This window comes from Bos indicus, chromosome 16 (genome assembly GCF_029378745.1).
Source record: "Bos indicus isolate NIAB-ARS_2022 breed Sahiwal x Tharparkar chromosome 16, NIAB-ARS_B.indTharparkar_mat_pri_1.0, whole genome shotgun sequence".
Classification (NCBI taxonomy): domain Eukaryota; kingdom Metazoa; phylum Chordata; class Mammalia; order Artiodactyla; family Bovidae; genus Bos; species Bos indicus.
In genome coordinates, this window is record NC_091775.1 from 39036406 (window position 1) to 39048361 (window position 11956).

An 11956-nucleotide genomic window follows, 5' to 3' on the forward strand; every position below is an offset into this window, starting at 1 on the left:
CTTTTCAAGTATGCAGCCTGGAGAATGTCATTTCAATCACTTTTGCAGTTGCTATACCAAGTACTTTTGAAATATCCTGTATCTACCAACGACAAGCACCCTCATCAGAGAGGGAACACAGCCTGTGGCCATGTCTACATGATGCCAAACACTTGGGTAAAAACTGAAACCATTACACCAGTTCCTTGATGATTTTCAGACACTCAGCTCTTTGGCATTGTAAAGGGATACAACTGCGATTTTTCAGTTTTCATTCTGATATTTTTTTATTGTGTAGCTATAGTCAATGGTTAGATAAGTGTATGTTTATCAGTAAAATAATTTAAGAGTTATACATAATAATATACACAGTAATTCAAGAGAAGGAACTTTGAAGATACATAAACAGTTAAATCGTCATGCCATGGTCACCTGTGTGTCTTTATTATACACAAACTCATAACACACACATGCAAACATACTCTCAAGCACCAATTTTTAAAAATCCGGTTAAGTGAGATTACCTCCTCTACCTTTAATTATTTGATGTGATATTATCTCAGTCTTATTAATCCATATGCCCAACAACTCCTACGAGAATAAAACTTTGCAGAAGTACATGACTTCTCTTTGTAAATCTGCAAACCATTTTTCTTTCTATTACTTGAAATATTGTCACTGTGGTTTCAGTTATGCACAGAGTATATTTTAAAGGTACCGCTGAAACCCAGAATGCTCTGAGCTTCTTTGTTATTTTAGTGATCTTATGGTTGCTTCAGCTTCTAAAATATAAAATATACTTACTGTTTTTTTTAACAGAAATAAAAATTGTATCCAAAGAACATGTGATTAATATTCTTATGTTAAAAGATCCAAAATCAAGATAAGAATAAAAATTTTGTGTTGTGGTATTTGCCAACAGACTTACTTAATGTCTGTTAATTAGGAGATGGAGAAATGAGGAAATGTAATTAAAATGAAGAAGCACTTAATAGTTGACTTATTTAAAATGAGTTTTTAATGATTTCTAAAATATTTTCTAAAATAAATGGTAAAGAAAGTGTATAAACTATTTGATAAAAGTTGCTTTCAAAAGACACATAACACACGACTAACCTTTTCTCTGAGCCTTCCATTCTGCAAAAATTCTCCCAACTATAAAGCATATTCATAAATGCCACACCAGTAGAGACATACTTATCATACTCAGTCTTGTTATTCATTGTACAGGAAAAGCTCCTCTTCCTATTTTCTCGGTTTTAAAATGCAACTGCCTATAGGTAATATATACATGAAATGGCATTCCTTTTTAAGATATTAAATTTCATAAGTCAGGTCATTTTAAGATTAGAAGAATCAGTGTTTTCAAGACAATGTACTTGAATTATCTATGCAGAGACACCCATGTGCTTAAATAAGGTTGGAATTGTGTAGAATCATTTATAAAGTTATAAATTAAACACATTGTTCAAGAAAACACTTGAAATGAGCACTGAGAAAACATATAATTAAATAAAAATTGAAAGCCTTTGAACATGTCCAGATTGGTGTAAATGGTTTCACAGACATAGATTTCATGTTTTCATTTTAATAGCAATAAAATATTGTTTATGTACATTCACTTTAAAACTCAACTTGAAAAGCATGGCATATATAGCATTTATGCACATGTTTACCATATATTTAAATATTTTAATGAGCCATGACTGGAAATCCATAAAGGTTTGCATGTCAACACTGGCTCCGTTATAGAAAATATTTTCCTTTCTCTATTTTATTTCTAAAAATATGAAATGTTTGGGAAGTATGTAGAATAAGAGGGAAGAAATGCTTTAAATAAACATAGATTTTGAAGGTGCACTATCCTTTCTTTCTTTATTTTTTTCCTCTTTCTGTTGAGAACAAGAATAAATACATGAGTAGTTTAGTGCAGAGGAGAAATTATACAGAAACTGAGATGGAAAATATCACTGCAGCAATAATGTATAAATACTATCAGCTCCATGTTCCTCTATCACTTATGAACATTTAGAACATACTCAGTGTGTTTGCTGGGTCAGATAAACTTTTGAAAGTCATTATTTGTCTATTTTTCAAAACTTCAATTTAGTGTTTTGAAATTTTGAACAAAGAAATTTAAAGTGGTTGCAAACTGAATGTTATTGTATAAAACAAACACACATACACACACAAAAAAAGAGAAAACAAGAAGAATAATATGGAAACAGAGGGAGAAATAATTTTAGAGGAGGGCAAAGGGGACAAAGTTAAAATCAGAATTGAAAGGGTCTAATAACAGAATCCAACATAAACTTAAATACTGAGGCAGAGTAAACATCGCAAAATAACCTTAACCAACCCCAATTCTTCAGGTTTTTCTGCTGCCTGAAAAACCTGAAAAAAGTATATTTTTCAAGAAAATTGGTTACAGCAGTTACCGTGCCTTCGAATAGCAGTGAGTAGAAATAAGGCAGGACGTCTGGAGGGGCACTTCTTAGAGCCACATTCCCTACCTTTTCAATCCCTTTCCCCTTCTCCTGAGCCTGACCATATGGAATCCATCTCACTCAAGGACATAGATGAGGAGAAGGGCTTTGGGAAACCAGGGCTGCTGCTGGCTGTTTTAACGGCATGCCACAGGAAAGTTTTATTTCCAATTGATTGGTTACAAATCAGATAAATATCGCTTCTAATGAAAGCAGCTTTGAACCGCTGGAAATGTTGTCTATAGGAGTCTGGGGTTTATCAAAAGCCAAATGTAGCTTTAATCACATCAGCATGCTAATTACAGGCAAACAATAAAAGCTTTAAGAAATGATTGTGAGGGTTTTATTACTATTGACAGTCACCGAGGTATATTTACTTCGGGAGGTAATTGTCAGAAGACTTTCTCCAGAAAGACTTGTTTGTATAATTAAGTGCGTGTTATGCAAGCTTATCTGCTGATCGGCTTCTGCTAGTTATGCAGCTCTCCCAGTGCCTCAGAACACAGAAGCAATTAAAAAAGAAAGGCCCAGGGAGATGCTTTCTCAGTAGTTCATTTGTGAAGGAGGAAAAAATAAAGACCTGACTACTCTGGAAAAAAAAAAAAAGAATGTACTAGAGTGAGAAATGTGATCAGTCACTAAAAAAATAAAGGAATAAAACAATATTCACAGTGATGTAAAAGTAGGAAAAAATAAGAATGGAGCATGTACATTTTCATTTAGAGGACAAAGAAGGAGCAAAAATTTTCTCTTTTGTATACAAAATATCATTCAATGAAATGAGGATATTCCAACCTAAAAATATATGTGATGAGAATGAGACAAAATGGAAAATAACAATAAATGGCTGTAGCACCACTGATTTTGTTATTTTATTGTGGATTATAGCATAATTCCCCAAAGTGCCTAATTGACAAGTAAGAGACTCAACTTTGGGTAACATCATTTCAGATCTGCTCAGACACATGTGCATTTGCATCCAAATAAAAAACAAAGGTAGATTTACGGTTGCCGCCCTGAGCATATTTTTTTTTTTAGGCTAGGTCACCTGAAACATATTTTTTGAAAAATGTTTCCGTCTTATTTTTAATGACAAACTGACTGCATTATGACTAAAGAGGAAAAAATAAACCTTTCATACTATAAACTATTTTTGTGCCATAAAGAATCATTCAACTCTAAAAGGAAAAAAATCCTAATTTAAAAAATATCATGATTATATGGAAAGGTGTTGGACTGGATTTAATTCTTTCCATTCCCAAGTATTGGCCTCACTTCAGTTTCCATCTCATTCAAAGCAATTAAAAATGTGGCAAATCCTTGATCAAATTTTTTACCCTTAAACAGGGTCAGTTCTGAAGTTGTTGTCACATTTTAATGGGTTCAGAGTCAGTTTATGCAAGAGACAATCAAATGTTTGCTTTTAAAAGCCCTATAAAAAGTAAGAGCTTTTAACCTTTGAATGCATTAATAAAATGCTAATGACATCATGGCCAAGACCACATTTGGAGGTTCCTCAAAACTCCGAATGACCGTTGTGAAAAGAAAACAGAATTTTAATCAAATGATCTGTTATTTTAATGGCCACTTACAAAACAGGAGATTTATTGAGAAGCATAAAGTTTGTTTGCATGAGTGAGGGCAAAGCTTTTAAGAATTACCTTCTTCTGGGTTTTTTCCCCGCAGTTCCTTGCAACATAATACTACCAAATATTTGTGAATTGTGACTCAAGTCTGCAGTCTTATTTCTAGCAGAAAATAAAAGGGAGGCTGGAGAGAAAAAAAAAAAAAAAAAAGTGGTGCCAATTTGTCTGCCCAGGCTCTGATTATTGGATACAGAATTTTTTCCCCTCCATTTCAGGGGAGAAGGATTTGGTGGGAATGTTTCTCCCTTCAGGGTGAGATATCTGATATCCATCCCGAGACCAATCATAAGGCCAAACTTTCATGTAAAACTGCACAAGGAAAAAAATGAAGTCTTTGGGTAAAATTCTCATCTAAATTTGCAGCAGATCCCTAGTTTCCGCTGGGCAATTATGGCTCTTCTTACCAATTCTGATTGCAAAACACATTGATTTAAAAAAAAAAGTTATTTCTGATAATTTGAGAACCTTCAATCCCTAGCCCCCTCCCCCAACTCTTCGTCCTCTCTTTTGAATCTCTGTTCCTCATTTCTGTCTCCCCTGTCTAGAAGTGCTATCCAGTGACCCCTGGTGCTGATTAAAGTTTCTTGGGTGACCCCTGAATGCATTTTATTACACTGGCTGGTCATAAAATCTGCTTAAACTGCTGGCTTATCCAAACTCCTACCTCTCCTGTGGAAAGCCCTACAGTTCAGTCCAACCTTAGGCAGGGAAAATACAAACAAGCAACCCAGAAAAGGCTGAAACACAGACTTTGTCAATACCAGGGAGTTGTCCGGCAGAGGGGAGGAAAAACTTAAAATGAAGACAGACGCTCACAAGGATCCTGGAGCAAATCAACTTAATACCAGTGTAGGTGGGACATGGAGAAGTAGAAACATGAGGAAAGAGGGAAAAATTAAAACCCTTTGGTGTTTTGTTCTTCTTTTTAATAATATTGCAACACTAACATAGCTTACAAGGTGAAAGACAAGCATCACGGACACAGGTCAGCATAAAGCATCACTGAAAACAACATACTCCTAAAATGGATCTCAGCAAAACATTTACTTGGCTTCTGGAAGCAACAGAAGTGCTTAGAAGCCTTTGCATATTTATGTATTTACTATATCTAGGTCAAAATATGTATTATTATATTTACATGGCTCAGGAGAAACCAACAAACAGTTAGGCTCAGTTTAGCTGTTTATTTTCCTGGGCTGCAGAAGGGAGACAAAATCTATAACATTCACACCCCTGCCTGGATGGAATTGCTGTGGCAGGGATAAGGCATGCAAGGCTTGTAGGAAAGGCCGGAAAAATCAGCCTTTGAAAGGAGAATAGTGTTACTGGGCATCTAAATCTACCAGGGCTTGGGTTTTTGTTTTTGGGTTTTTTTGCCCTGGTACTAAAACTGAATGTATGTGTTTTGTTTCAAATCCGATTTAGCATTTGGAAATAAAAGTGTTTTGAATCTCATTCTCACTTGTGAAATCTGGAAACAAATCCGTGGGGTCGGTTCTCATCTGTGAGCCAGAGTAGGAGGATACAGTCTGGAAGTTCACTGACAGCAGTCTCTCTGTTCAGTTCTGCAGGTAAGGTGCTGTGCTGTTCTCTGCTAAGTCGCTTCAGTCGTGTCTGACTCTTTGCAACCCTATGGACTGTAGCCTGCCAGGCTCCTCTGTCCATGGGATTCTCCAGGTAAGAATGCTGGAGTGGGTTGCCATGCCCTCCTCAAGGGAATCTTCCCAACCCAGGGATTGAATCCACATCTCTTATGTCTCCTGCATTGGAGACATAAGAGGCAGGTTCTTTACCATTAGCACCATCTGGGAAGCCCCCTAGGTGAGATGCTACCTGTTATTAGTACCTCTCAAGCAACAGGGCAGGGAAGCCTGGCGTGCTGCAGTCCCTGGGGTCACAAGCAGTCGGACACGACTAAGCAACTGAACAATGACAAGCAGCAGGATGAAGATCTGACATACAGAGTTAGCTCCTGGCAGCTGTCCTGCAGACCACGGTAGACATCCACAGAGGCAGAAGGACACACTTTTCCCATTTCAGCGACACTGAAACTTGTTCAGATCCAGACTCTGCTCAGAGCCCTTGACATTCCTAATGTTCAAATGACAGGCTCCCAAACCGCTGGGCAGTTTCTCAATACTACCATAGTCTATAGCTTTGGTCATTTTCATACTCATTAGAGTCCTTAAGAAGGTAAAATCAAGGACCCAAAGTGAATCATCAATGATTATTTAATTGGCATTGTGTGATTAAAAGGTGATTTGTGATAGTTACTCTTGGAATTATTTTCTTTGTTCATGTGTTTGTTTAAATTCTTAGGAAATATATGTCATTATTTTCCCTTTCATTAAAAGAAGTGCAAAATAACTATGAAATCACTTCCACTCTAGACCAGAAAAGGTCTCTTTCACCTGTTTGTATTTTTCATGTCACTAAGCAAAATTCAAACATTTCCCCAAAGAAACTGCTAATGGAAGCTTATGACTTTGTTCTTCATAGTAAATGATAAATCTGATACCAATGAAATTCATCAACCACTTTTTATCTTTTATATGCAGGCTATATCTTTTATATAGGCTGTATTTTGTCACCCTGCTTATTTAACTTATATGTAGAGTACATCATGTGAAATTCTGGGCTGGATGAAGCACAAGCTGGAATCAAGATTGCCAGGAGAAATATCAATAACCTCAGATATGCAGATGACACCACACTTATGGCAGAAAGAGAAGAAGAACTAAAGAGCTTCTTGAGGAAAGTGAAAGAGGAAAGTGAAATAGTTGGCTTAAAACTCAACATTCAGAGAACTAAGATCATGGCATCCAGTCCCATCACCTCATGGCAAATAGATCAGGAAACAATGGAAACAGTGACAGACTTTATTTTGGGGGGCTCCAAAATCACTGCAGATGGTGACTAAAGCCATGAAATTAAAAGATGCTTGCCCTTTGGAAGAAAAGTTATGACCAACCTAGACAGCATATTAAAAAGCAGAGACATTACTTTGCCAACAAAGGTCCATCTAGTCAAGGCTATGGTTTTTCCAGTAGCCATGTATGGATGTGAGAGTTGGACTATAAAGAAAGCTGAGCACCACATAATTGATGCTTTTGAACTGTGGTGTTGGAGAAGACTCTTGACAGTCCCTTGGACAGCAAGGAGATCCAACCAGTCCATCCTAAAGGAGATCAGTACTGAGTATTCATTGGAAGGACTGATGCCGAAGCTGAAACTCCAATACTTTGGCCACCTGATGTGAAGAACTGACTCATTGGAAAAGACCCTTATGCTGGGAAAGATTGAAGGTGGAAAGAGAGGAGGATGACAGAGGATGAGATGGTTGGGTGGCATCACCGACTCAAAGGACATGAGTTAGAGTAGGCTATGAGAGCTGGTGATGGACAGGGAAGCCTGGCATGCTGCAGTCCATGGGGTTGCAAAGAGTTGGACATGACAGAGTGACTAAACTGAACTGAACTGAATATGCAGCCCATATTACATCAGGAGAGGAGTTTGATACTGTTCCTGTTGTTGCTTGCCTATCCTACTAGGCTTGGCAATTTACAGATGCAAACTCTTCTTACTCCAAACATACAGAGTTAATATAATTATTCTCAGTATGAGATGAGAAGACTAGGGCTTAGAGAAATTAGATAGTTGCCCAGGTTCCCATAACTAGTGAGTGTTAGTCAGAAATGTGTTTCTGGACAGTCTGGCTCTCTACATTAACTTGGGTTCCACTTTACTCCTTAACCAACATCTCTTAATCAACTTTACTGAGTGCCCTAAAAAGCAAATGGATTTGACTCAAAAGCAAAAAGATTTGACTCAATAAGCAAATGTACATTTGGTCACTTATTTTATTTTTCTCAATGTACATTAAGTCCAGAATATATATTAAGTCACAATTCAAGGTTATTTTCTTCATGAAAACTTCCTGAGTAAACTTGTTTACTCACTACTTGATAAATCTATTCCTCACTCCTCCTTTTCTCACTGAAATCTAAATTTCTTTTAAATTCTATAGATTTTAGTTGGCTACATACACTATGTCTTCTTAAAAGAAGTGATACTTATTTCTTTAAGTGGTGAAAGGTTTTAGTAGTGGAAAAAAAAAAAAGCAGCAGCAGCAGCTTGTTCCATGCCTTCAGAAAGACACTGTAAGGAAGGAAAGTAGGTGCCAGATGTGCCAAAATGCTAGACAGTTTGGAGTTCAAGTTGAGGCAGAGAAACAGAGAGCGTAGTAGCTTAGCTGGTAAAGAATCTGCCTGCAATGCAGGAGACCCTGGTTTGATTCCTAGGTCAGGAGGATCCCCCGGAGAAGGGATAGGCTACCCTGGTGGCTCAGCTGGTAAAGAATCTGCCTGCATTGTGGGAGACCTGGGTTTGATCCCTGGGTTGGGAAGATCCCCGGAAAAGGGACAGGCTACCTAGTCCAATGCTAGCCTGGAAAATTCCATGGACTATATAGTCCGTGGAGTGGACTTTCACTTTCTTTCAGATAGGTCAAAAGTGGTAGTCAGACTTCATGTATTTGATCAAAAAAATGGTGAGTAAAGTGGTGGATTGACAGAGCTTAGGAAGTAAAGATATAAAATAACCCAGTAAACACATTTCTTGAAATCTAGCCTAAAAAAAAAAAAAAACAAAACCCCATGATGGAAAAGTTAAGTGTAGGAAGATATTCACAATAGCAAAAGTTTAAAAACATTGGAGCTATCCAAATTTGGGGAAATAAATAATTAAATGCGGACATACATACTGTGAAATATTATTACAGTTACTAAAAGTGGTAATAAAAAGTGAATAAATTTCACGTGTCATTACACTCACTGTTACTAATCTAGGTGAAACATATATACAGATGAATAAAGATTAGAAAAGAATGCATAGAAACTTTCAAAGTTTCAAAGAAACTTTAACAAGTATTACTTTTGAAATTTTTTTCCTCAATTGTCCAAAGTTTCTGTAGCATTTGCTACGTAATATATTACATCAGATCAGATCATTCGCTCAGTCGTGTCTGACTCTTTGCGACCCCATGAATCGCAGCACGCCAGGCCTCCCTGTCCATCACCAACTCTCGGAGTTCACCCAGACTCACGTCCATCGAGTCAGTGATGCCATCCAGCCATCCCATCCTCTGTCGTCCCCTTCTCCTCTTGCCCCCAATCCCTCCCAGCATCAGAGTCTTTTCCAATGAGTCAACTCTTCGCATGAGGTGGCCAAAGTACTGGAGTTTCAGCTTTAGCATCATTCCCTCCAAAGAAATCCCAGGGCTGATCTCCTTCAGAATGGACTGGTTGGATCTCCTTGCAGTCCAAGGGACTCTCAAGAGTCTTCTCCAACACCACAGTTCAAAAGCATCAATTCTTCAGCGCTCAGCCTTCTTCACAGTCCGGCTCTCACATCCATACATGACCACAGGAAAAACCATAGCCTTGACTAGACAAACCTTTGTTGGCCAAGTAATGTCTCTGCTTTTGAATATGCTATCTAGGTTGGTCATAACTTTCCTTCCAAGGAGTAAGCGTCTTTTAATTTCATGGCTGCAGTCACCATCTGTAGTGATTTTGGAGCCCCCAAAAATAAAGTCTGACACTGTTTCCACTGTTGCCCCATCTATTTCCCATGAAGTGATGGGACTGGATGCCATGATCTTCGTTTTCTGAATGTTGAGTTTTAAGCCAACTTTTTCACTCTCCACTTTCACTTTCATCAAGAGGCTTTTTAGTTCCTCTTCACTTTCTGCCATAAGGGTGGTGTCGTCTGCATATCTGAGGTTATTGATATTTCTCCCGGCAATCTTGATTCCAGCTTGTGCTTCTTCCAGTCCAGCGTTTCTCATGATGTACTCTGCATATAAGTTAAATAAACAGGGTGACAATATACAGCCTTGACAAACTCCTTTTCCTATTTGGAACCAGTCTGTAGTTCCATGTCCAGTTCTAACTGTTGCTTCCTGACCTGCATACAGGTTTCTCAAGAGGCAGATCAGGTGGTCTGGTATTCCCATCTCTTTCAGAATTTTCCACAGTTTCTTGTGATCCACACAGTCAAAGGCTTTGGCATAGTCAATCAAGCAGAAATAGATGCTTTTCTGGAACTCTCTTGCTTTTTCCATGATCCAGTGGATGTTGGCAATTTGATCTCTGGTTCCTCTGCCCTTTCTAAAACCAGCTTGAACATCAGGAAGTTCACGGTTCACATATTGCTGAAGCCTGGCTTGGAGAATTTTGAACATTACTTTACCAGCGTGTGAGATGAGTGCAATTGTGTGGTAGTTTGAGCATTCCTTGGCATTGCCTTTCTTAGGGATTGGAATGAAAACTGGCCTTTTCCAGTCCTGTGGCCACTGCTGAGTTTTCCAAATTTGCTGGCATATTGAGTGCAGCACTTTCACAGCGTCATCTTTCAGGATTTGGAATAGCTCAACTGGAATTCCATCACCTCCACTAGCTTTGTTCGTAGTGATGCTTTCTAAGGCCCACTTGACTTCACATTCCAGGATGTCTGGCTCTAGGTCAGTGATCACACCATCATGATTATCTGGGTCGTGAAGATCTTTTTTGTATAGTTCTTCTGTGTATTCTTGCCACCTCTTCTTAATATCTTCTGCTTCTGTTAGGTCCATACCATACAATATAATAAATAATGATATATTTACTATACATACCCAGTGACAAGCAGTTATGTGTATGGCAACATTCAGGATTTTTCTCTATAGTATTTCTATAGCACCACTATTGAAAAAGGGTATTTAATATGCATATTTATAGAAATCAATAAATTGATTATACATTTTAAAGTGATATTTTAATTATTTTCCTCTTTTTCTTAACTTCTCCCTCCACTTTCCTCTGTCATTTTCCTATCCCACTCCAATAATCTAAAATATCCACCAATGAAATTCCAGTGGCTTAACACAATAAAAATTTGTCACTTATTTCAAATCCGAGGAAGGTTAAGGTCATCCTCTTCCCATTTTTAACTATACCATCTGAAACATATGACCTTTAAAATCACTATGGGGCTTTCCAGGTGGTGCTAGTGGTCAAGAACCTGCCTGCCAATGCAGGAGATGTAATAGATGTGGGTTTGATCCCTGGGTCGGGAAGATCCCATTGAGAAGGGTATGGCAACACACTCCAGTATTCTTGCCTGGAGAATTCCATGTACAGAGGAACCTGGCGGGCTATAGTCCATAAGGTTGCACTGATTCAGACACGGTTGAAGTGACTTAGCCTGCACGCATACAAGAGGTGTTTTAAGCTATTTTGGCCTGAAAGTGACACACAAATTCTACTCATGGACCATCAGCAAGTTCTACTCACAGACCATCAGCTGAATTACATAGGGAGGCTGGTGGGCTGCTATCTATGGGGTTGCGCAGAGCCGGACACGACTGAAGTGGCATAGCAGCAGCAGCAGCAGCTGACCTGTAAAAGAGGCTGCAAAATCAAGGCAGCTCATGGAGCATATAGTGAGCACTGTCATTGTGACAAATAGTCCCTTTACTCCTTCCTTTCCATAGTCAATGTCTTCTCAAAAGAGACAACCCAAAGTCCTGTTCATGGGGCTGCCTCCATCTCAGAGTCCAGGATGTAGATTAGCATCTCCATCAAGACTAGAGAACTTTGAACTAAATACCCAAGAGATCATCACACGCCCAGTCTCCTGCTCAAAATGTCAATAAATAATGTTGGAACATTAAACACCCCATTCTGAAAGGGAAGAGTAGAAGATACAGAGCAGTCACTGGTTCATAGCAATTCTGAAGTCCTCTGGGCAGGCCACATAAAGGCTTCTCAGCTGACACAGGGATGTGTATGTAGGACAGCACCT